The 21,887-nt window shown below is 44.1% G+C and overlaps 1 pseudogene; it reads right to left on the bottom strand.

Moving 5' to 3' along the window:
* Positions 1-263: 263 nt before the first annotated feature.
* LOC136647284 (5S ribosomal RNA) lies at positions 264-380 on the bottom strand (annotated as a pseudogene).
* Positions 381-21,887: the final 21,507 nt, after the last annotated feature.

Raw genomic sequence — 21,887 nt, 5'->3', positions numbered from 1 at the left:
CCTATTCAGGGCAAAGAACCATGCCTCTCTCCCACAGGTAGCCTGCCCTGCCCAGCAGCTCTGAAACCTGTATTTTCAGTTCTGTATTTTCAATGGCGGCTAAGCCAGGTGCTACATGACCCACCTGAAACAGGCTTGCAACTGACCTAGTGGGTCCCGACCCACCATTTGAGAAATGATGACATCTGACATTATAACCTTCTCTATGACAAGTGTTACTGACAGATGGTTGGCAACCTTCAGTCTCGAAAGACTATGGTATAAGCCTACAGCACCTGGTATTCCCAGGTGGTCTCCCATCCAAGAACTAACCAGGCCTGACCCTGCTTAGCTTCCGAGATCAGATGAGATCAGGCATGTGCAGGGTAATAGCTGCTGACAGTGCTTTTCAAAACATATGTAACATGTGCACATGATAAAGGGCCTAATCCTATCCAAGTTTCCAGCATTGATGCAGCCTCAATGCCCCCCCCCCGGCACCATTGGAACTATTCCCTTACCTTGAGGAGGCCTCCATGATGTGCATCCCCCCCCCCCACATTGCAGGATAAAGCTTACACCTCACTGACATGGCTGCATTAGCATAGGAAAGTTGGATAGGATTGGGCCCACAATCATGTGCAGAGAACCTGTGTGGTGGCCAATGACACTGATGTATAATTTAGAGGGAAAGGGAAAATGACAGCCAGGATGGAAGGTGCAGCAGAGTAGTTATTTTAGTGAGTAACACACACACACACACACACACACACACACACACAAAAGGATTAAAGAACAAGGTATGAAATCTGGTGTCCTAGCAGTCTTTGAAGTCAGCAGCTCCATTTGAATTGGGCGCTGTGAAATCTCCATTTGAATTTAAGGAGTAAACAAACTTCCATTTGTATTTGGAGTGCTTATGGCTCCAATCAATCAAGATGGTGATAATTGCCTGGCTCCATCCAAAGGCCATTCATGGCCTTCAGTTCTGCCATCAGTTCTGAAGATCGTTACATTATTGGTCTAGCGATCTCCTGACAATGTACTCAGCACCACATACACATGCATAGATGCACTCCTTGAAGTAAAGAAAATAAATGACAGATTGTGTAGCATAAGCTTTTAAAAAAAATGTACAAGTGGGATTTATTTTTTGGTGGGGAAGCAGTACAACATGTAGCCTTCTACCTTCATCCTAAAATAGTGAAGCCTAGGGAAAGCTTTGCCACTTGAGTCTGCCGAAATATATAAAGTGGTCCTCAGTTCCACAGCTGGAGTGCTTCAGTAACAATAGATTTCCAAACTACGCTCCAGTTCCCATCTACCAGTTGTTAAAGGCCCAAGTACAATTTGTACAGTCAATCCCACAGGGTAGTCTTGAAGAGTTGCTTAGCACTTCAGGAGACGACATGTACTAAGGCAGGCTCTATAGCAATACTCACCGTGAATTTATGTAGCTGCAAGTCTGTTTCTTATTACATCTCATATAAAGCCGTCCTTCTCTGGCTTCTCTCGGAAAATTGCCTTGCCTGCTGCTGTTCCCAGCTTTGTCCATAGCATCTGAAATGCCCGTAGCCATGAAAATATTACATTCCATCTAAATGAAGACTGGTTTGTTTCTTAAGATAATGAGTTATTTTTTAAAGTAAAGAACAGTTGAAGGAAACAGGACAACTTGTAACCTGGGAGTTACCTCTGGAGACCTTTCCCAGCATCTCTCTCTCTCTCTCTCTCTCTCTCTCTCTCTCTCTCTCTCTCTCTCTGTGTGTGTGTGTGTGTGTGTGTGTGTGTCTGAGACAGTGATGGGGGGAGGATCCCTCATACATTTGCCTTTCTCCTGAATCAGGCCATTATTGGCACCAATGAAGTCTACAGGAGCTGGGCCACTCTGGCAGGCCACATGAACTATATGGTGCAAAACCACAACGATAAAGATGTAGACAGTCCAAGTGCATCAATGAGTACTCTGGATTTGGAAGGGATTCCTTACTATGTTGTTGTTGTGCACACGAGCACCTGATCTTCCCAGGCATGAGGCAAGGAAGGAAGGTGACACCTTTCAATTGGTGGAGGTACTTGGGCAGTTTTCATGGCAATTCCCACATTCAGTACCTCATTCAGAATCACAATCTGCCCTGCCATCCCCCCAGAAAATATACCTGGGCTTAGCTGGTGCGCCTGCCACAACATGTGGCAGCAACAGCTTGCGCTGGTGGAACATGCATATCGCCAGCACTGAAAATGGATTGGGCCATTTGTCTGGACACACGTTCTTCCCCCCCTCCCTCTTGATATGATCTCATCTTTATTTTGTAAGGGTTATCCTGAGATCCTGATCAAAGTGGTAGGGCTTTAAGGTGAATTCCTGAAAAAGCAATCTGCATCTGCCTGCCGGGTGACTAAATAAGAAGACAAACATCCAGAAGCCCACTTCCTGTTTGGGAAAGTTAGAGAGAAAATATTTCTTTACACAGCCTGTCAGTAGCCTGTGGAACTCCTTGCCACAGGACATGGTGATGGCATCTGGCCTGGACAAATTTCTGGAGGAGAAATCCCATTCCTGGTTACAAGCCATGATGGGTATATGCCACCTCCTAATTTTAGAAGTAGGCTACCTCAGAATGCCAGATGCAAGGCAGGGCACCAGGATGCAGGAATCTTGTTATCTTTGGTTATCTTGAGGCATCTGGTGGACCACTGTGAGACACAGGAAGCTGGACTAGATGGGCCTTTGGCTCTTCTTATACAAAAGAAGTAGGGCTTTTCTTACGTTCTTATGACTGTAGATGCCTTGTACCATTCGTGAATGCCTGCACCTTCTTTCTCCATTCCTATAACATTTCCAAGCTTCACAATGGGGTTCTGAAACATCCAAAAATAATCCTGATATTGGAGGTGGTGGAGAAGTTTGGAGGAGGAGAAGAAGGTGGAGAAAGTTGGTGACCAGCCCTACAAGCGTTTAGTTGTATTCCCCCCCCACACACACACACACACTGATGCATCACAACTAAATCTTATTCCATTTCCAAGCCTTATTCCATTTTGGTATGCAATTGGAGAACCCAGTATTCTCTGTGCTGTGTATTAAGATTGACAGAACTGTTAAATAATAAGAAGCCCTCCGAGTGACATGACACGCACATTAATGCCTCCCAGTATAAAATTTCATTAAAGGGCACAGTGTGTTCACAAATTATTTTTAGCCAACGGCAGCAGCACTGCATTTTTTTTTCCTGGGTAGTGCCACAGGGGCATTATCTGATTCTTTATTGACAGCCCTTCAACATAATATATTCCATTGCAAGGGGCTGAAGCAGGGTTACAATATTCTGGCAGTTTTATTAGATACTTGAAGCTTTTTCCTAAGAAAACAGAATCTTCTGGGCAATCAGATGGCTTGGGAGACTTCAAGTGAGTTGGAAGAAAGGAAACATCTGTCCGTGTCCGCCATGCCGCCTTTAATCAGGAAGGTTCAAAATGGTAGATGACAGTATGGGCTATGTCAGAATGCCAGATGCAGGGGAGGGCACCAGGATGTAGATCTCTTGTTGTCTTGTGTGCTCCATGGGGCATTTGGTGGGCCGCTGTGAGATACAGGAAGCTGGACTAGATGGGCCCATGGCCTGATCCATCGGGGCTGTTCTTATGTTCTTAAGTATGTTGGCAAGTGATTGTGCAGACCTAGGCCAGTATTAACCTACATCTTGAGCAATGGAATTGATTGCTCCCAAAGGGTCATTAGAAAGTACATGCGTCCCTCATATCTGCTGTGTCTGCAGTTTCACTTATCCGTGGTTCACACATTCCTTGTGCCCATCATGCAAATGACTTATCTTTGCAGCCCTCCTGTTGCCCATCCCCTCTGTCTCCCTGTGCTGCTGTAATCACTACAGGCTGTTGTTTCTAGCCCTCCAACACACTTCCTGTTAGTGCTTCCTGCTTCCTATTAGTATTTACAGCAGCACAGAGGCACCGAAGACAGCCACAGGAGAGCGTCAATCAGACAAAGATAAGTCATTTGCACAATGGGAGCAATGTGTGAATGTCTTCTTGTAGGGTTTGCAACCATCTGAAATTTCTGTTATCTGCAGGAGCAACAGCAACCTATCCCCCATGGATATGGGGAGGATGCCTGTACCCATCACTGCTGTCAGTACCATCTTCTTATTCCCCTTCCCCCAAAGCAAACTGCTTACTCTGGGGATAAGGAAGGCAGCAAGCACTTCTGAATTCCTGGTAGCATCTCTTCTGAGTGGAGCTACCACTCCCTACATCTCTGAAGGAAAACGGACACTCTTTTCATCATGGGAGTGAGTCCTCTTAGCATCTGTTCCCAGTGGTTTTCCCCCCTGGGAGAGGATGCTGCAGGGGTCCTGGAACTACCTGCCACCACACCTTTCCCACTTGCAAAGGTGAGCACTGTGCTTTGGAGGAAGGGGAACAGGGAGATGGCAGCACCCACGGCAGCATGTGTATTGCACTTGAGCCTAGGACAATGATTTGATCACTCCCAAACAACTCAAGCTTTTGTGGACATTTTCAAGTCTTTGTGAGCATCCATATCAATAGTGCACAAACAAACATTCACTTGGAACATGCACTAAAGCTTCCAGCAGCTCCTCTGCCCCAGGCATGTTGATGTCCTGCATGGTTCCATACTCACCTCTTGTTCATCACAGCATCATGCTGTGTCTGCACATACAACAGAATGAGGTCAACAAGAGGTGGTAGAATGGTCTATGCCACCATGCTGCTGATGGGACTTACTGCTTCTGATGGCTTCTGTGTGATTAAGAAAACACTCTCAAATAAAAGAAAATAAGGAAGGATCTAGTCCAGCCCTTTCTATGCTGCACTTTCCCTCTCAGCAGGCAGAGCTATATTTGCTCTGTATTAAAGCATTAAAAAAAAAAATATGATCAGCTATACACAGTCTGAAGTGGTCCAGTCTTTTCCACCATTGCATTCTGCTGCATCTTTAGACCGGGCCTCAGTCTGATCATTACAGAAACTTAACCACATATTTCTTTGCTCCTTTGTATGTGGGACTTGCCATTAATGGATGCGGTCTTGACCCAGAAGCAGACATCTTGACTCAAGATCTTGACTCAAGATCAAGCAGACATCTTGTACTCAAGGTCTGTTGTGTAATCCTAGAGTAATTACCACAAAGGGGGCATGGGACATACTGTTTTTCTGAGTGTGATTGTTGGAATTGTAGTATATATTTATGCTTGTATCTCAAAGGTGCATAAATTTCATTGCGCTGTAGCACAATGACAATAAAGTTACTACTACTACTACTACTACTACTACTACTACTACTACTACTACTACTACCTTCCCAGTGTTCTCGCAAACTATGAGAAAGTTGCCCACGTTTCATGTAAGTACAGGGTCATCAAAGCAGAAATAAGGAAGAAGCTGTAGCATGCAGCCTTAGCAGAGAAGACAAGTGATTCTTGAAATGGGAACAGTTTTGCAAGAGTCCTGTTGTGAATGAATAGCAAGAAAATCCACCTTTTATTTCTTATTCAGTGGGAGAGATTTCTGGTATAGAACAGACTTACTTTCCAAACAGCTTGGCATCTGATGAGACCCACCAGGGCTGGAAAAAAAATTGACGGACTTCTAGATTCTACCTGAGATCAATCAATTTAGCACAAATTACAGCTGCCTTTAGTATGGACATCTACAATTCTCCAGCTGCCACCACACCATTGGTTGGCAGATTGAATAACTTCTCGATGGCAGTTGAAATCCTGCCAGTTTTCCCTCTTTCCCATCACTAATGTTCCTGTCCTCCTCCAAATTATGAAGGGCAGCCTGATTCATTTGCAAAATGGATTCATTTATGGAGGCTTGAAGATGATTTCTTCTTCCCCCTCAATCTAAAGCTCCATATGGTACTACATGATGCCATATGGGAACCCAACCCTATGAATTGCATTATTGCATTCCATGGAAAGGAATTGATTAGGACCAGGGCATAAATACTGCTGGAAAAATATAATGACCGACATAGTGTGGAGGGGATCAGTATTACCACATTAGGAATAGCCGTTGCCACTGTAGAGGCATCACACAACACATTTATTCAAATACAATGATGGGTGAAGATGAAACACGATGGGAATATAACAAGGTTGGAATTACCATCAATGTGATGGAGGACTTTTTGCCACCATAGAGTCACGTTCATGAAGACCTTCAAACACACCATTTGTGTTTTTTTTCGGTTGTAAGAATGGGAACAATGCTGACTGGGTCACAAGCCCACTAGCAACTCTGCAAACTCCTCCAGCTGGACCAGCCAAGGGCGAGAGCAGGTGAAGACTATCCCTTGGATTTAGACTGCATAAATGCAAGCAACGAAATGGTCACCCAGTCCAACATTTAGAGCTGTAAGTATGTACACAAAAACACCCAGCGGGCACCATCCATGGTGGAAAAAAAAACCCTGAATCTGCATCACAGTACTGACCTGAGCTCCATTAAACTACTTGGATGGACCATGAGATGTAGATTGGAGACATGCCTTCCCATCTGGGCCCACTGGTTGTATGCAAGTGGAGCAGCACATTAAGTAGTGTTAGAGAGGTCCAAAGCAGGTGGAAAAAATAGAGGAAAGTCAGGGATCACCACAGATCACCACAGGTATCATCCATCAGCATGACTTTGAAATGAATGGAAAACGTCAGTGGAACAATGAAGATGATGTGATGAGAAGTGATGGGTTCTACTTGTCCTTCCAAGCTGAATAAAATAAGGATTAATTCCTTTTTTCGAGCTGACTTTACACTGTAAAAAGGCAGAGAGTCATCTTATCAGACATGTTTTTATAGCCTTCTAAGGTGGGACATCAAGCCTTTCCATGTCCCAAGTCTCTTTTTCATGAAAGCTGAAGTTCAAAAGTGTCTAGTTAAAATGTTCTGCCATGAACAATTTATACATTTGCAGTATTTGAGGAAAAAAAAAATGAATTCCATGCTATATTCCCTTTCATCTGGGATTGGCAGTAGTCCTTAGGTATCTGATCAGTTAAGGTCCAGACATGATGCTTTTTAGATGCTCTGTATCTCAGGCTATGTCTTTGAGCAACAACTATGGGTAGCTCCAAGCGTTTCAAAGGATTAGATTGCTGGAGTCACTTGAAATGCACAATGGGATAGTGGGTAAGAGATATCACACAAGTTGGGGTCAAAGGTTTCCAAAAATGGAGGCGACATCACATTCATGTCTGAAGTTTTAACTTTTAAATAGTTTCTGAAGTCAACACAAGCCTGGGGGAGACAGACTGGGAATTAATTTGGGGAAAGGAAATGAAGGTAGCCATAAGGATGATCAAAATATATATGTGGGGGAGAAACTGAGCAGGATGTCAAGTGAACAAATATCAATAAGGAATCTGATTTGGTTTGAATTACCCACAGAGGGTGTACCTTCCATTTTTGTTGCCAACTCCCTTGCAATTCAGTTGCACAATTGAAGTATACATATTTTTTGGTAGAGTATTTTGCAGCCTACAATTACGCAGATCTTCTCAAACCAGTGGTTACTTATACAAACAGCCCAATCTTATCTAAGTCCCAGTGTGACTTTCACAACACCCCACAGTGGATTTTTAGCTGCTGGAGGTCTCCTCTGGATAAGTCCCAGCAGCTGCTATTGGTCAATTCGAACCTGCACCAAAGTTAATCCGAGAAGATCAGGTCGAAGAAGGAGGTCAGAATTTAGCATGTGCTGCCACAGATCCCCTCCCCACTCCCAGGCCAGCTCTGCTCTCTTCCCCACCCTGGTCACCACCCCATTCCACCCACCCCATGCCCCATTTAACCCCCTCTTTGCCTCCAACTAACCCCCTTTTCCAGCTCACCTCTTCCAGCGGGTACCCAGCCTCTGTTGGCACGTGGAGCTGGCTGCCAGTTATAGTAAAGGAAGTAATGCTGATAGAACGTATGTTACACCAGCGTACTACTTCTATAGGATTGGGCCATAAGTGACATGTCTCCTCCAGTGTCCAATGAAAACCAACTGCAATGAAATGACCTGACAAGAGTCTGAACAAACCCTACCTCACAGGGTTGTTGTAAGTACAAAAGGAGGATAGTGACTACGTACACCAGGGATGGGCAAACATTTTGGCAGGAGGGGCACATCATCTCTTTGACACTGTGTCGGGGGCCTGGATAAAAAGAATTAATTTACATTTCAAATTTGAATAAATTTACATAAATGAATACATTTGAGACAGAACTTATATGAATGAATTTTACTGAGCTTGTTTATAATACACATGAGAACTATAGTACAGGCATGTAGAGCCACATGAGAACTATGAACTGTTTGCCACACACCTCTTGCACAGTGAAAACATACAGACGAAGCCTGACCAAACCAGAAACACATGGAGATATAAGCAGTCATGGGCTGGCGTGGGCCTAACAGTCTTCGATGAGCCAGACAGAGACTGGGGGGTTCCTTGCGGGTCGAATTGGGGGTCCCCGATTGCCCACCCCAATGTACACCATCCTGAGCTCCTTGGAGTAAGGGCGGTACAAAAATGTGAAAATAAATATAGGCAAGGGGGTGTTCGCCCTTGGAACAGTAAGTTTGATGTGTCAATTCCTCCCCCTTAAGATAGAGATGTGGGGGAAGAAATTAGGAAGAGCATGAGTGAGAATTCCCTTCTTTGAAATGGATGCGGGAAATGCTTTTAATTACCCCCGTGAAACTGAAATTCAGGAGTGGAATGCGGGGCAGAATGAATAAGAGGAAAAACAAAGGATCAAAATATGAAAAGAATGCTCTCACCCCTAGAGGTTTTCTAGTTATCCATGAAATGGTGATGGTGGCATCAGTCCACAAATCTATGACTTTTGAACAGAAACAGGAACTATTGGAAAACTATGTTCCAACACACTGGAGGCTCTTTCAGAAAGAAAATGTACAAAGCGTGTGAATCAGGGCAGCACAGCCACATCACAAGTGAAAATTACACTGCAAAACAGATTTGGTAGGCTGCTGGTAATTGCAGGACTACAGTAATTGCAGACTACAACTGCAACTTCTCGTGGTTGTCAAAGGTCCTTTCATACAGCAGATGTATTACAGTTGTTAAGTGCTTTTTCTCACAAGCTCCGCAGTGCTGACCTTGGGGCATTCATGGAATCTAGAAATAACTACAATGGTGCCAAAGAGAGAGAGAGCAAAAAAAATCAGGTAGTCAATATTATCCATCACCTGGATACTCTGAGCTTTGCATAGTGCCAATCTGTATGCACCAATGATTTATTGAGAAGGAGTGAGTCATTTTCTTTGGGGACTGTGATTGTCGCTAGGGCCTGAGTGAAGTATTTTTTATTTTTTATTTTTTGCCAAGTGAACAAAACAGTTTGGTTCAAGCAAACAGAAGGCCAGGTGTGACATCAACAGCAAATCAAAGAAACTGCAGGGGGAAAAAATGTGCATCCTTGGAAAAACTGAAGAAAACCCAAACAAAATAAAAATTTACTTGGGTTATTAATGTAATTATCATATATCCTCATCATGCATTAATTATAAACACTGGGGAAGGATTTGGGGATAAATGGCTAAATAAGAAGCTTGCAGATCGTCTATGCATTTGAACTTCCTAATTCAATTTTTAATCCAATCATTGAGGAATTTGGAAGGTTGCTTTGCTGTGATTATAGGAAGATTGGAAAAGAGCTGACGTAAACCATTATATGAGAGAGAGAGAGAGAGAGAGAGAGAGAGAGAGAGAGAGAGAGAGAGAGAGATCCAGAAACTTCTAGAGCAGTGTTTCTCAATCTGTGGGTCAGGCCCCACTAGGTAGGTCATGAGCCAATTTCACGTGGGTTCCCATTCATTTCAATATTGTATTTTTAATATATCAGACTTGTGCTACCATGGTATTTGACTGCATCTGGGGAAATGTTACAGATTTGTACTTTTAACAGGCTATTATGTATATGCTTTCAAAAGTGATAGTAAATGGGACTTACTCCTGGGTAAGTGTGGGTAGGATTGCAGCCTAGGATTGTTAAAAAATTTCCCTGCTTCATGATGTCACTTCCGGTCATGACATTGCTTCAGGTGGGTCCCGACAGATTCTTATTCTAAAAAGTGGGCCCCGGTGCTAAAAGTTTGAGAACCACTGTTCTAGAGCTATCAGCCTAACCTCTGTCCTGGGTAAATTGATGGGAAAGCTTGATTTAAGAAAATAAATATTAAAATATCATGCCTGAAAAGATTAGGGCACAAATGAACCATATAGGCCCAAGCCTAACCAACATTCCAGTGCTGATGCAGCCATGCTAACAGGGTGTCTGCTGCATTCTGCAGTGGGAGGGGGGCAGTCATGGAGGTCTCCTCAAGGTTTGTTCCCTTAACTCAGGGCTGCATTGCAGCTGCATCAGCACTGGAAAGTTGGATAGGATTAGGTCCTATTAGTTTATTATCAGAAACAAGGAGGTGTTACCTAAATTGGCCCCCTGTATTCCCGTATAGCCCCTTCTCACCCTGCAATGTGAAATAAAACGGCTTTTGTCATGATGTCATCACGTTGCATGCTTCTCTTCCTCTTCCTCTTCTTCTTGCCCTTAACTGTGGGAAGGGGGCATGCAGTAGTATGGCATCATGATATGGGGGGGGGCACGTTTTACTTCACATTATGAAGTAATGGGGGACTCCATACAGAGGAAGTCATAGTTGGGAGTCCACTTCCCCCCATCAGCCCAGATTGCTCATAAAGTGAAGTTCCACACTGAGTTAAAAGTGAATTCAGGGATCCAGTCCATTCAACAAGCTGGGAAGCTGTTTTCAATCACTTCAGTGAATCAGGTACTAGGGAGTTCACTAACGTCAGTTCAGTGTGGTATGACAGTGGAGAGAAAGAAAATGCTAGAAATTATTGTGAAATATATATAATTAAAAGTGCAGTCCTAGGAAAGACTTTGGCCAGCGCAAGGGACTTAGGCTAATAGTTAAGCTATTAGCGCCAGCCCAGGAAGGTTGGCACGTTTGCGCCTCCTCAGGAGGAGGAGGTGCGCCAACACACAGAGGCTGAATCCAGCCTTTGTGGCAGCTTCCCCATGGAGTCTTACGTATAGGAGGTGGGAGGGAAGCATTCCTGGGCAGGGGGAGGATGGGCAGTGGGTGGCCCTGGGGCGGATGGGTGGGGAGAGAGAGCCGGGACTGGGATCCAGCAGTTATGCCAGATCCCAAACCCCATTCCCAGGGAGAACGGAGCGGCTTTAAGCCGCTCTGTTCTCCTCGGACTTGTGCCGCCTCCAGAGGTGGTGCAAGTCCGAGGAGACTCATAGGGGCTGGTGGCCCTTACCCAGGGGTAAGGGGAAGGTTTCCCCTTGTCTCTGGCTAAGCTGCTTATGGCCACTATCTTGCGCTGGATACAGCGCAAGCCTCTTGGCTTGCCTGTTCCAGCACAGGATAGGATTGCGCCCTAAAGCAATAAATGACAGACCAGGCTTGTAGGATCTGTTTTCTTCTTCTTTATATTAGAATTAGAGCCAGGTACAAATAGTGGCTGGGAGCGTAGCTCAATGTAAAATGGTAGAGGTATATCCCCTGAGCCATGTATATCAGAACAACCAGTATACACATCAATGTCTACATCTAAAGTTACTACAGATCAGGGATTCTCACACAAAGCTGGCCAATGGAACTGCACAAAGACTTGGTCAAAGGCAACCAATTATTAGCACGTATTACAGGTGATAAACACTAAGGAGAAAGTAAATGGCATAAAGCCTCAGCCATAATAGAGAATTTTTCCATCTGCTTGTTTGATTTGCTGTTAAACTCTTGCGGGGGGGGGGTCAGAAACCCTTGTTAGTTGTCTGCTTGTGCTCAAACAACTGGTGGTGTTTTATTCCAAGACTGCCTGCCATCTCCGGACTCAACTAGAGACCGGCTAACAGTGAGTCAACCTGCTGGGAATGGTTTCCATTCTTCCATCTGGGAAGTTTTCTTGATACCTTTGTGTTCCATCTATTCCATGTGCAGGGACCGAGTGCCGTGGCTGGCGGCACAACTCAATGGAATGAGGAAGGAGGTGGGGTTACAGGTGCAACAATAGATAACAATGGTGTGCAATGCAAAAAAAGAAAAAAAAACTGGAAAGAGGAATAAAAAATGCAATGAAATGCAATGTACACAACAATCTCATCCAGCTGGGCCCTCAACATCAGCAGTTTCTGATGTGTGTTGGGAACACCTGTCTGTCAGTTTCTTAGGGTTGCATGCTCACTTTTTTTCCCCCTGGAAGCTCACCAATCACTCAAACACCCAGCACTTCGAAGCCCTCTGACCTTACAATTATTGGATAAAGCGGCCTCAATATATCAGAACTGCAGATCAACATTTCATAGTTCATCTACCCTTTCACGAGAGATACAGCTCTTGTGTGATTGATTTGTTGCAGCTCTGGGGTCATTCAATGAAGTAGGATGCCTTCCTACTCAATAACGGATTGTCACTGCCCATATATGGGCAGTGAAATCTAATTCCCCCAGTGAGATAGGGAGAAGCATTGTCAATTAAATGAGATTATTCCTTATAACATTAATCTCGATGAATTCATTTGGGTCTAATGTGGATATGATGAGTACCAGTAATGCATATATTCTCCATTGTAATTCATTACTAATTAGCTTAACTATTTCCTCTGCATGTGAGAAAAGTTAATTAAATGGCAACTTCAGAGATACAGAAGCAGTGACTGGTGTTGTATCTTAGTTAAGGGGAAAAATGCAGTCATTAAAAGTAGCATTTTTCTCATTGCACAGTATTTTTAAAGAAACAATGACACATAGAAGTGTCTACTTGGAAGTAAATCAAGGGTATATTCTGGCAGTATTGGCCATTAAAGCAAATATGCACATAGTTAATTAGTGCATGCACATGGTTACTGAAGAGAGTAGCTGCTATAAATGTTGGTCTAATTTGCTTGGAAAAGACACAGTTTAAGAGCCTTTTTGGACATTACACTTGATGTGTAGACTGAAAATTTTTGCAATATACCCCATAATTCTCCATACTTCATAAAACCTGCTAAGTGGGCAAAGAGGCATTTTTTTAAAGTGATGTCCTCTGATAGTTCACGGGTGAAAGCAACTGCCCCACCACCCCAGCATGACAACTTTTTCTGTGGTTGTTGCTGACATCTCTTTTGTGAAACTTTTGGACTGTGAGGACTTTGGGGACAGGGAACCGTTTATTTATTTGTTTCACTATGGAAACCACTTTGTGGATTTTTTTGTTGAAAAGCGGTATATACATATCCTTAATAAAAATGTGTAAAATGTGAATGTAAGAAGTGAGTGCTTGAAAACACATATATGGAACATGCATGCTCCTTCCAGGGGCCAAAAAGTGAGATATAAATCCTAAATCAGTGGTTCTCAAACTTTCTGCAGACTTTACTCCCAGGGTAGGTCTTTGCAGGGGATGGGGTGTTCACAACAAGGAAGTGCTTTGCACTCGTGTTTTTCCAACATTCTACGACTCGGGGAGTCCTGTGGAGGGCTGTACAGGGATCCCTGCTTCTCCTGCAATATCCTGCACACATCAGTAGGTTAAAGCACCCCCTTCCATCCCCATTAGTGACGCGATCCTGGCGATTGTGTCGCTGCCCTCCCCCCTCCCCCGCCCTTAAAGGGACCAAGGGAGCTTTACATGAGCTGGTGGGTCGCAACCCACCAGTTTGAGAACCACTGTCCTAGATGAATAAAATAAATAAATGTCCATCAGATATTCTGGATTACCTGTGAGAAGGGATGCATGAACATCCCAATAGTCAACCTGAAAATCAGTCAAACTTTGGTGCACATTTCAAGCACATGTCTGCATAAGTTTGGGTCCTTTTGAATAATCGGTTTTAGCACTCACAAAAGCATGAATGTGTCCAGAAAGAACGAACCATTGTGAGCATCAACCATTCATCAACACTTCCTGTTTTCTGTTGTCTCCCTCCCCCATTCTTCTTCCCCATATCCTTTTACTGAGCTTACCTGCAAATTGTAGCTCAATTGCCTTCTAAGCCACCTTTCAAGAATCCTTTTCCTTAAGAAAGCCCCTGGGTTTTCCTTTCAACCCCCTTTCTGCCTTTTCCTCACCTTTGAGATCAATCTGAGAAGCTACCCCACAATCCTTCATACCAGCAGGTATGGCTAGGTAACCTTGGCATCAGAACTCACCCATGTCTCAATAAAACATGCTTAGTGTTTCTTATGTGTGGGAGTCTAGGGCTTCTTGGTCTGTATTTTTGAGTCCCCTTTCCAGTTCCTGAATCCATATCTCCACAATAAAAACTGTCTATTGTTGTACCTGTAACCTCACCTACGTACTCCTTTCATGCCACTTGACTGATGGCCCAATTCTACTGTGTGTTCCATTGTGTGCACTGTTGCAAAAGCACCTTAAAGCACTTTATGACACTGCAAGGCTCCAGCATGCTGGTAGGAAGGCCAGAGCTTTCCTGCTGGCAGTGATTGAAAGACCCACCAGAGCCGGTAGGTGCAGCACAGTGGTGGGGGAAGGAGAGGAGGTCAGGGAGCATAGAATGGGGTGGCGACAGAGGCAGGTGGTGGACAGACTGGGCCAGGGAAGTGGGCAGGATTGGCAGTGCCATCGCACACTATATCCAGTGCCCCTTACCAGACCTGGTCCACCTGCACAAATCAATGTAGATTTGCACCACTGATATTGCTGGCGCAGGTTCAAGTTGACCTATTACGGCTTCTGGGGTTTAAGTAGGACAGTGGCTCTCAAACTTTTTAGCACTAGGACTCACTTTTTAGAATGACAATCTTTTGGGACCCGCCGGAAGTGATGTCATTGCTGGAAGTGACATAATCAAGCAGGAATTATTTTTTTTAAACACTTCCATATGACAAAATTAAATGAATCAAGTCAATAAATTAAAAGTTTGCAATAAGTATTAAGTTTAAAAATTTGTTTAAAGAAGAACCTTCCTAACCATTTCAAGCAGTTGCTTATCTGTTTAAAAAAAATTCCCAAACACCCCAAAGGCTACAATCTGACCCAGAAGTAAACCCCGTTGACTAACATTGTAAAAAGCATATACATAGTAGCCTGTTAAAAGTAAAGATCTGTAACATTTCCCCAAGGCAGTCACATACCATGGTAGCATCCAGACTAATATATTAAAAAAAATAAAATACACATTGAAATGAATGGGGACCCACCTGAAATTGGCTTGCGACCCAACCCACAGTTTGAGAAACACTGCCCAAAGAGAACTCCAGCAACCAAAAATTCCATGCAGGATGCAGTGTAACCCACACCAACACAGCTTCATTGCTATTGGGGGATTTATGTAGGATTGGGTTGCGAGTTTAGCCATGAGCCACTGTGTTTGGTCTCTACAAATGCAATAGATTTCCCATCAGTGTGCATGTTATACATGTCTTATGGCCCGATCATATCCTTGAGATAGACCAGCATATCTCCACATATGCCAGCCTTGCCAACAGCCCTGCCAGCTATGGCTTTTGGCACAACTCCAGAAAAATATGCTCAAATCACATTCTGAGCCCCAAGGCTCAAAAATATGGAGAAAACATTAAGTATAAATGTTGGCAGCCCAGAATCTCTTTCCAATGTCCCCGACTGACATGCTTAGCTCTGATGAAGAAAGCCTTCCTGGCTCCATGTTGTGGAGAGGCTTATTTTTAGAAATGTGTGTCTCGTGGCAATGATAATTTTAGGAATTAGGATGCCAAAGTCACTTTCTCTCCACAAATGTGAGGACTTAAGTACATAAAAATTTAATGAAAGTAGTTTTCAACTCTGTAAGAGCTTTCCCCCAATCATCTCTGTCTCACTGAAATGGACTGTACGCAGGAGGTGACTCCAATGTGACTTTGGAAGGTTGTGTATGTGGAGATAGTCACAGATAGGAAGGGCACTTTGGTGCCTAATCTCCATTGAAAATCAAAGGAAGCTGGATACATTTTCTTTCTTGTTCTTAAATCTAAAATTCAGCCACACCAGTTCTTTAATCAATTTTATCTGATTTTTCTATGAAATCAATAAGCAGTGTCCAGATGTGTAATCCATGTCGAACATCAAACATTAAAAACAGTTAAAGCAAATAAAGTATAGGTGACACATTTTGACTTTTTTAAAATTATAAAACTGCAGTAGGCAGCACTCGCACATACAAACCAGAAAGGTTAAATACCAACAGTCAAAATACATGTGACATCTTAATAAATAAGAAACTTATACAGATCATCCTCTCTGCCAGGGTTAGGAACTCAACTCAGATGACTCAAATTTGAGTTGCAAAAATGCATGATTTTTGCTTACTCGGCAACTCGTGAGTTGCACATGTGGAAGACTGAAGACTTGAGTCAGGGACCCCCTGACTTGGCACTCATCCCCATGCATGCAGACTCAAGTCTGCCTGTGCCTGGGGGTGCTTGCTTACTGTTTTCATGGTGTGAGAAACCCCCTGGGGCCAGCATTCAGACCAGGCGAGCAGAAGGAAAGTTCCAGTCGAGGGGCAGGAAAGGATAATGTTTGCAATGAATGGGGGGAGGTGGGACTGGGCACTCTTTTCCCATCTCTGATAGGAAGGAACCGGTGATCATTGGACAAAGAATGGGCATTCTGATATTTTCAATGGCTGAGGGAGAGCAGGAGGAGAAGTCAAGAGGGTTCTTACCTTATGATTGGATGAAGAAGCTTAGGGAGGAAAGGGGAGAGGGAGTTCACAGCAATCATTCTTTGCACTGCATGGCTGGTGGGAAGGGGGAAGCCTCATTGAATGACTGGCTACAGTGGGACTACTTCTGAGTAGAGCTGCAAGTATTGGGTTGTCCTGGTAAACCTCGCCGCTGCTGCTTGTGACCCTCCTGCTGCTTCTGTCTCATACAGTCCCTCCTATCCCTCCCTCCCTGTTTACAGATGGGATGGGGCAGCAGGGGAGTAGTTAAAGAGAACTCTGACATACACACACCCCAGCAGCAGCCCCATTTTTTCTGTGGCAGACTTTTTCAAGGGGGGTGCCACTCAACTCAAGTTCTTTAGAGTCACTAAAGGGTGACAGTGACTCAGAAAGTGCCCCCATTATGACTTTTTTTAGTTGGGCTGCAGGACGGGTAGTGACTCTTGACTCGAGTCAAGCCATGCTGGACTTTTCCATCTCTGGTAATGAGATTTAAAATCCCCTTTCCGTGCTGAAGCCTCCCCAACCCCACAATAGAATGCAGCATTCTCCAGTTTGGTGTCATTGCGATGGGGGGGGGGAGAGACTGGGCTGTAAGTTAGTTTTAGTGTCTGTCTATAAAGAAATTGTGGGGATGGCATAGATCTCCCTTGAAAGAGCATTCCACTACTGCGATGTCATCTCTGAGAAAGTTCTGCCTGCTGTACCCAGTCACCAAATCCATAATGGTGATGGGATAATTTTGAAGGTTTATTTCTCATTTTTAGCAGTCACTGCAGTGAATGTAGCAAATTTTTTTTTTTTTTTCATGAATGCAGCACTTATACTGTCCGACCTAGCTTGAAAGTAAGCTTCACTGATTTCAAGTGTATTTGCTTCCAAGTTATTGTGCTTTAAATATAAATACCAATAATACCAATAATACCAATAATAATAATAATAATAATAATAATAATAATAATAATAATAATAATAATAATAATAATAATAATAATAATAATAAAGGTTACCACTGTATGGTAAATATGTGTGGTTCAGTGAGAGTAAGTCACATTGGGTTTAACAAGTCTTACTCCCAAGCTATTGGATAGCAATTCTTAGGTTGCTCAAACCAACATTCAATGCATATAACACAAACATGAATATGGTCACCAGCAGGATCCCAAAAGCATAACAAAACAAAAGGGGAACAGTTAAGATCCATAAAGCTTAAAGTCATAACAATCTAATTTGGAACGTGTGTACTGTTGCTGGTTAGGTATATGTCACTCCTAGCTCATTCCATTCAATCACAGTCTATTCCCCAAAGCAAGCTGAAAATAGATTGAAGAAATATTCAGTGTTACCATTGTAATTACAACTTCCATTTACCAGGAAGGAGTTATCAACCCACTCTTATGAAAAATGATCTCATATCTTCTCATTAGGCATTGCAATGAAGAGATAATGGTTACACTGACGTCTTTGAAAGAAACTTTCAATTATAAACTTTTAAATGATCTAACTGGCATCCTTGCAACCCCACCACCCTCCAGGTTTGTAGATCTTCACGAGGGAAATGGAAAACAGTGGTAAATTACAGTTCAGTTCAACATTCAATCCAGAGTTACAACTGCCTGCTTTTGATTTATACACATCACATTGGCTGTGCTATCAATGGAACAATGTTAGGAGAATGGGGTTGGAGACGGTGGGTTGTGCTCAAGAATCTAAGAAGGCAGACTGCTTGCTCTCCAGCAGTAGTATCTTGGGATATTGTACCACATTTTAGTGCACTAACCTCTCTATATAGGAAGGTATCATCAACTAAAGGAAGATGCCCTATCTCTTATCTGTATAAATGGAATCTTCAGGTGCAATTCTCCCTTTGGGGAAAATAAATGTTGCAACATGTTTAGAAAGCCTGCTTGTCCACTCCTGTAAAATCACCAGGGAAATGTCCATAAAATTCATCATGAATCAAAGGGAATGGGGTCGCAAATTGTGACAGAAGCGAGTGTTTGTTTTTTAAATGTTTATTAAAATGGGGCAAAGTGCAGGAAAATACTAGAAAGCCTTTGAAAGTATGATGATTTGTGAATCGTCCCCATGCCTTTTCAGATATTCAGTCTTTTGCTATTCGCTGTCTCTTCTCTATCCTCTCACACGAAGCAAAATGTAGCCATGTAGCCATGCTAGACTTTGTACAAAATGTGCACAAAATCTGAGCATCAGGGAAATCACAACTGGGATATGCCTCCTTTTGAACAGGGTCGGCTCAGGTGAATGACATTGATTGCTTCAGCTGCAGATGGGGATGGTGGCAGATTTGGGGTGCCTTTCACTCCAAGTTTGCTGTCACCTTCCTTCAGTCTGCTGCAGACATAAGCCTCAATGATCTGCTTCCTTATGGCTAAAAGCAAATGGGAAATGGATCATCTGCTATGCTGCTGCTTTCCCTTGTTCCTTTCTTGCATGGTCCTTCAAAGGGACTAAGTGGGGAAGAAGTGAGGGGATTGAACCAGCTCATTGCTGCTCACAGGAAAAAAAAAAGTCATGCAGCCTTTGATGCTTCTCTACTGCCTCCCTTCCTCGGAGTGAGGGGAGTGATTGGTTCATTGCTGCCCACGCAGACAAAAAAATCAGTGCATACAGCAGCCTGCCTCTTCGTTATCTTCTCCCCTCATTCCTTCCCCATGCAATCTCTTTAAACTTAAAGAGACCACACAAGGAAGAAGTAAGAGGAAGGAGCCACTAAGCTGACTCCTTCTGACAATGGTGTAGCGACCAATGGGGTGGTGTGGTAAATACTACAGGCGCCGCAATGTGCAGTGTAAGTGACGCCTCCCACTTGCCCATCCTGGACAGCGATGGCAACACACAGGAGACAGCGTTTGGTTCAGTGACGGCCTGTGTGCTGCTATCACTGCCCGGAATGGCTCCAAAGGCAAGTGGGAGGGGCTGCTTACATGGCATGTTGTGAAGCCTGAAGTACTTACTGTGCCACCCCCTGTAGCTATGCCACTGCTTCTAAGCTATCCCTTTAAGAGAAACAGGAAGTGTGGTGCAACATGGGTGTTCCAAGCAAGATCTGGACCTTGCTTTGTCAAGAGGATCATGTTAGAAGAAGCTTATTTCTGAGTAGACAGACATAGCATGACACTTTAGCTGCACTGTTTCCTGGGAGCAAGTCCCATTGAATTCTATGTGATTTACTTCTGAGTAGACAATCCTAAAACTGCTAAAGATCAAAAATCTAGGAAGAAGCTAAAATGAGATAATCTGGGGGGGGGGGGGAATAAATTTCATAGTATTACAGTTCCAGCAATATTTCATACACTGGGGATGAAAGGGAGGTATCAAGGGAGCTGCGGGACCAAGACCTTTCTTCTGCTTTCTGCTTCCAGTGGAGTAGCCAGTCTTGCAGCAGCAGCTACAAGGTAAAGTCCTGATGGATGGTAGTGGGAGGGAAGGAAAAGTTCCTCTGGCTTGGATGAAAATTCAAACTAAAGGTGCAATGTCTGTCATGGATGTGGGTTGTGATTGCCTTACCTCACTGATCAGGAAGACGAGGAGCCCCGTGAGTTAGTTTGCAGACTCTGTTTAATCAGGTAATAGCTTTTACATTCACGGGTCCCTGTTACGTCACAGGTTCCTCAGCCAGTCCTCAACATTAGTTTCTACTACTTCTTCTTGTGGTGCCCACGGATGACCCCCCCCCCACATCAAAAGCTCTCTTCTGACAGCTGGTTCCAGGTAAGCCAAGTAGGGGAGCTGGCCCCTTGGGCCAAACCATCTCAGACCCATCTCCCTCCCTTGTGGGGTAGCAGCCAACAGGGCCTAAAAGGGGCTATCGGGTCTAGGTTACCCCTGGTTGGGCTCTTGGGCACCCAACCCTGGCTACTTCCCTATTCCCAGTACTCTCAGGTCCAGGTGCAGCCTCCTGTGATTGGGGTCTCTTTTTCCATCCCTTTAGGGCAAGGGACAGGCAGGGCACAGGTGAGGCTGTTGCCTCCAGCAGTCCACCTCAAGGTAAAGCAGCTCTCAAGAGTGTGACCACTCGCCTTGGCTACCTTTCCCCATTTGAGGCCTACGGCCAGTGCAAGCAGCCCTGCCCCTTCCAACTGTGCTGCTTACCCAAGGTCTCATGTGACTGCAGATGGGCCCATGACCAGGCTGGGTACAGCAGCGCACAACTGCCATGCCCCTTCCAGCTGTGCTGTTCACCCAAGGTCTTACGTGACTTCAGGTGGGCCCACAATCAGGCTGGGTGCAGCAGCGCGCAGCTGCCCAGCTAGACTGGTGGCTCCACTCAGCCATCCTGACAGACCCTGCCCTGTATGTGGCCCATCATAGCGTGTGGCAGCAGTGGTATAACCCCACACTGGCCAGCCAGCCCCAGTGACAGAAGGGGGAAAGCTTGCTGCCTAACCAATCATCCTCAGATTGACAATGAGCATGACAAGCACCCCCAGGTCCCAGTCTAGAATTTTTGAACATTGTACCATCTCAAGCGGCAACCATTATGCAATCTTGTAGACGGGATTTGCTGGATGGCCTGCGATAATCTGGGGTCATATGTATCAGTCCTCAGTTTGAGATACAAACTGCCTGCTATGGGCTTAAGAATATGCAGTGAGCTCTCATGACTGACATCCACTTTGGTTATTTATATCACTTAAATATGATGGCGATGAACTTGGCTGTGGGTATTTGTATCACCTTACAAGATGCCTAGACAATGAGGTACACAAAGGAACACGAGCAGATAAGCTTGTCCTTAGCTGTGGAGCACAAGGCAATTCTACACGCCGTTTCGGAGTAATTTGAAACTGGGGTTAATGTAACATTGCAGACCGTAGAACATTAATGCAAATGACTGAGTTACAATGCTGGACACATAGCCTTGGGCAGATATATTAATATTCACAGCAAGAGTGCTGCAAACATAACTGCACACTAATGACACATTTTCACCCTGCAATCTGCACCCATGTGATATAGGTCATCCTTCACGTTGAATTTGCATCATCGTCACTCTAAACTTAAATGAACTAGCATTAGGTCCAATTTACACAAGAGCGGTGTAAGCCATCCTGAGATATTCTTTAAACAAGTTTAAAATGTTTTTGTACAAGATCTTGTCAGCTTGGACTTGCACACTCATAATGGCATGCACTTATTCCAGTGAATTCATTATTAATCCCAGATG

Source organism: Tiliqua scincoides, chromosome 3 (assembly GCF_035046505.1).
Source record: "Tiliqua scincoides isolate rTilSci1 chromosome 3, rTilSci1.hap2, whole genome shotgun sequence".
Lineage (NCBI taxonomy): Eukaryota > Metazoa > Chordata > Lepidosauria > Squamata > Scincidae > Tiliqua > Tiliqua scincoides.
This window is presented reverse-complemented; position numbering and strand designations above follow the sequence as displayed.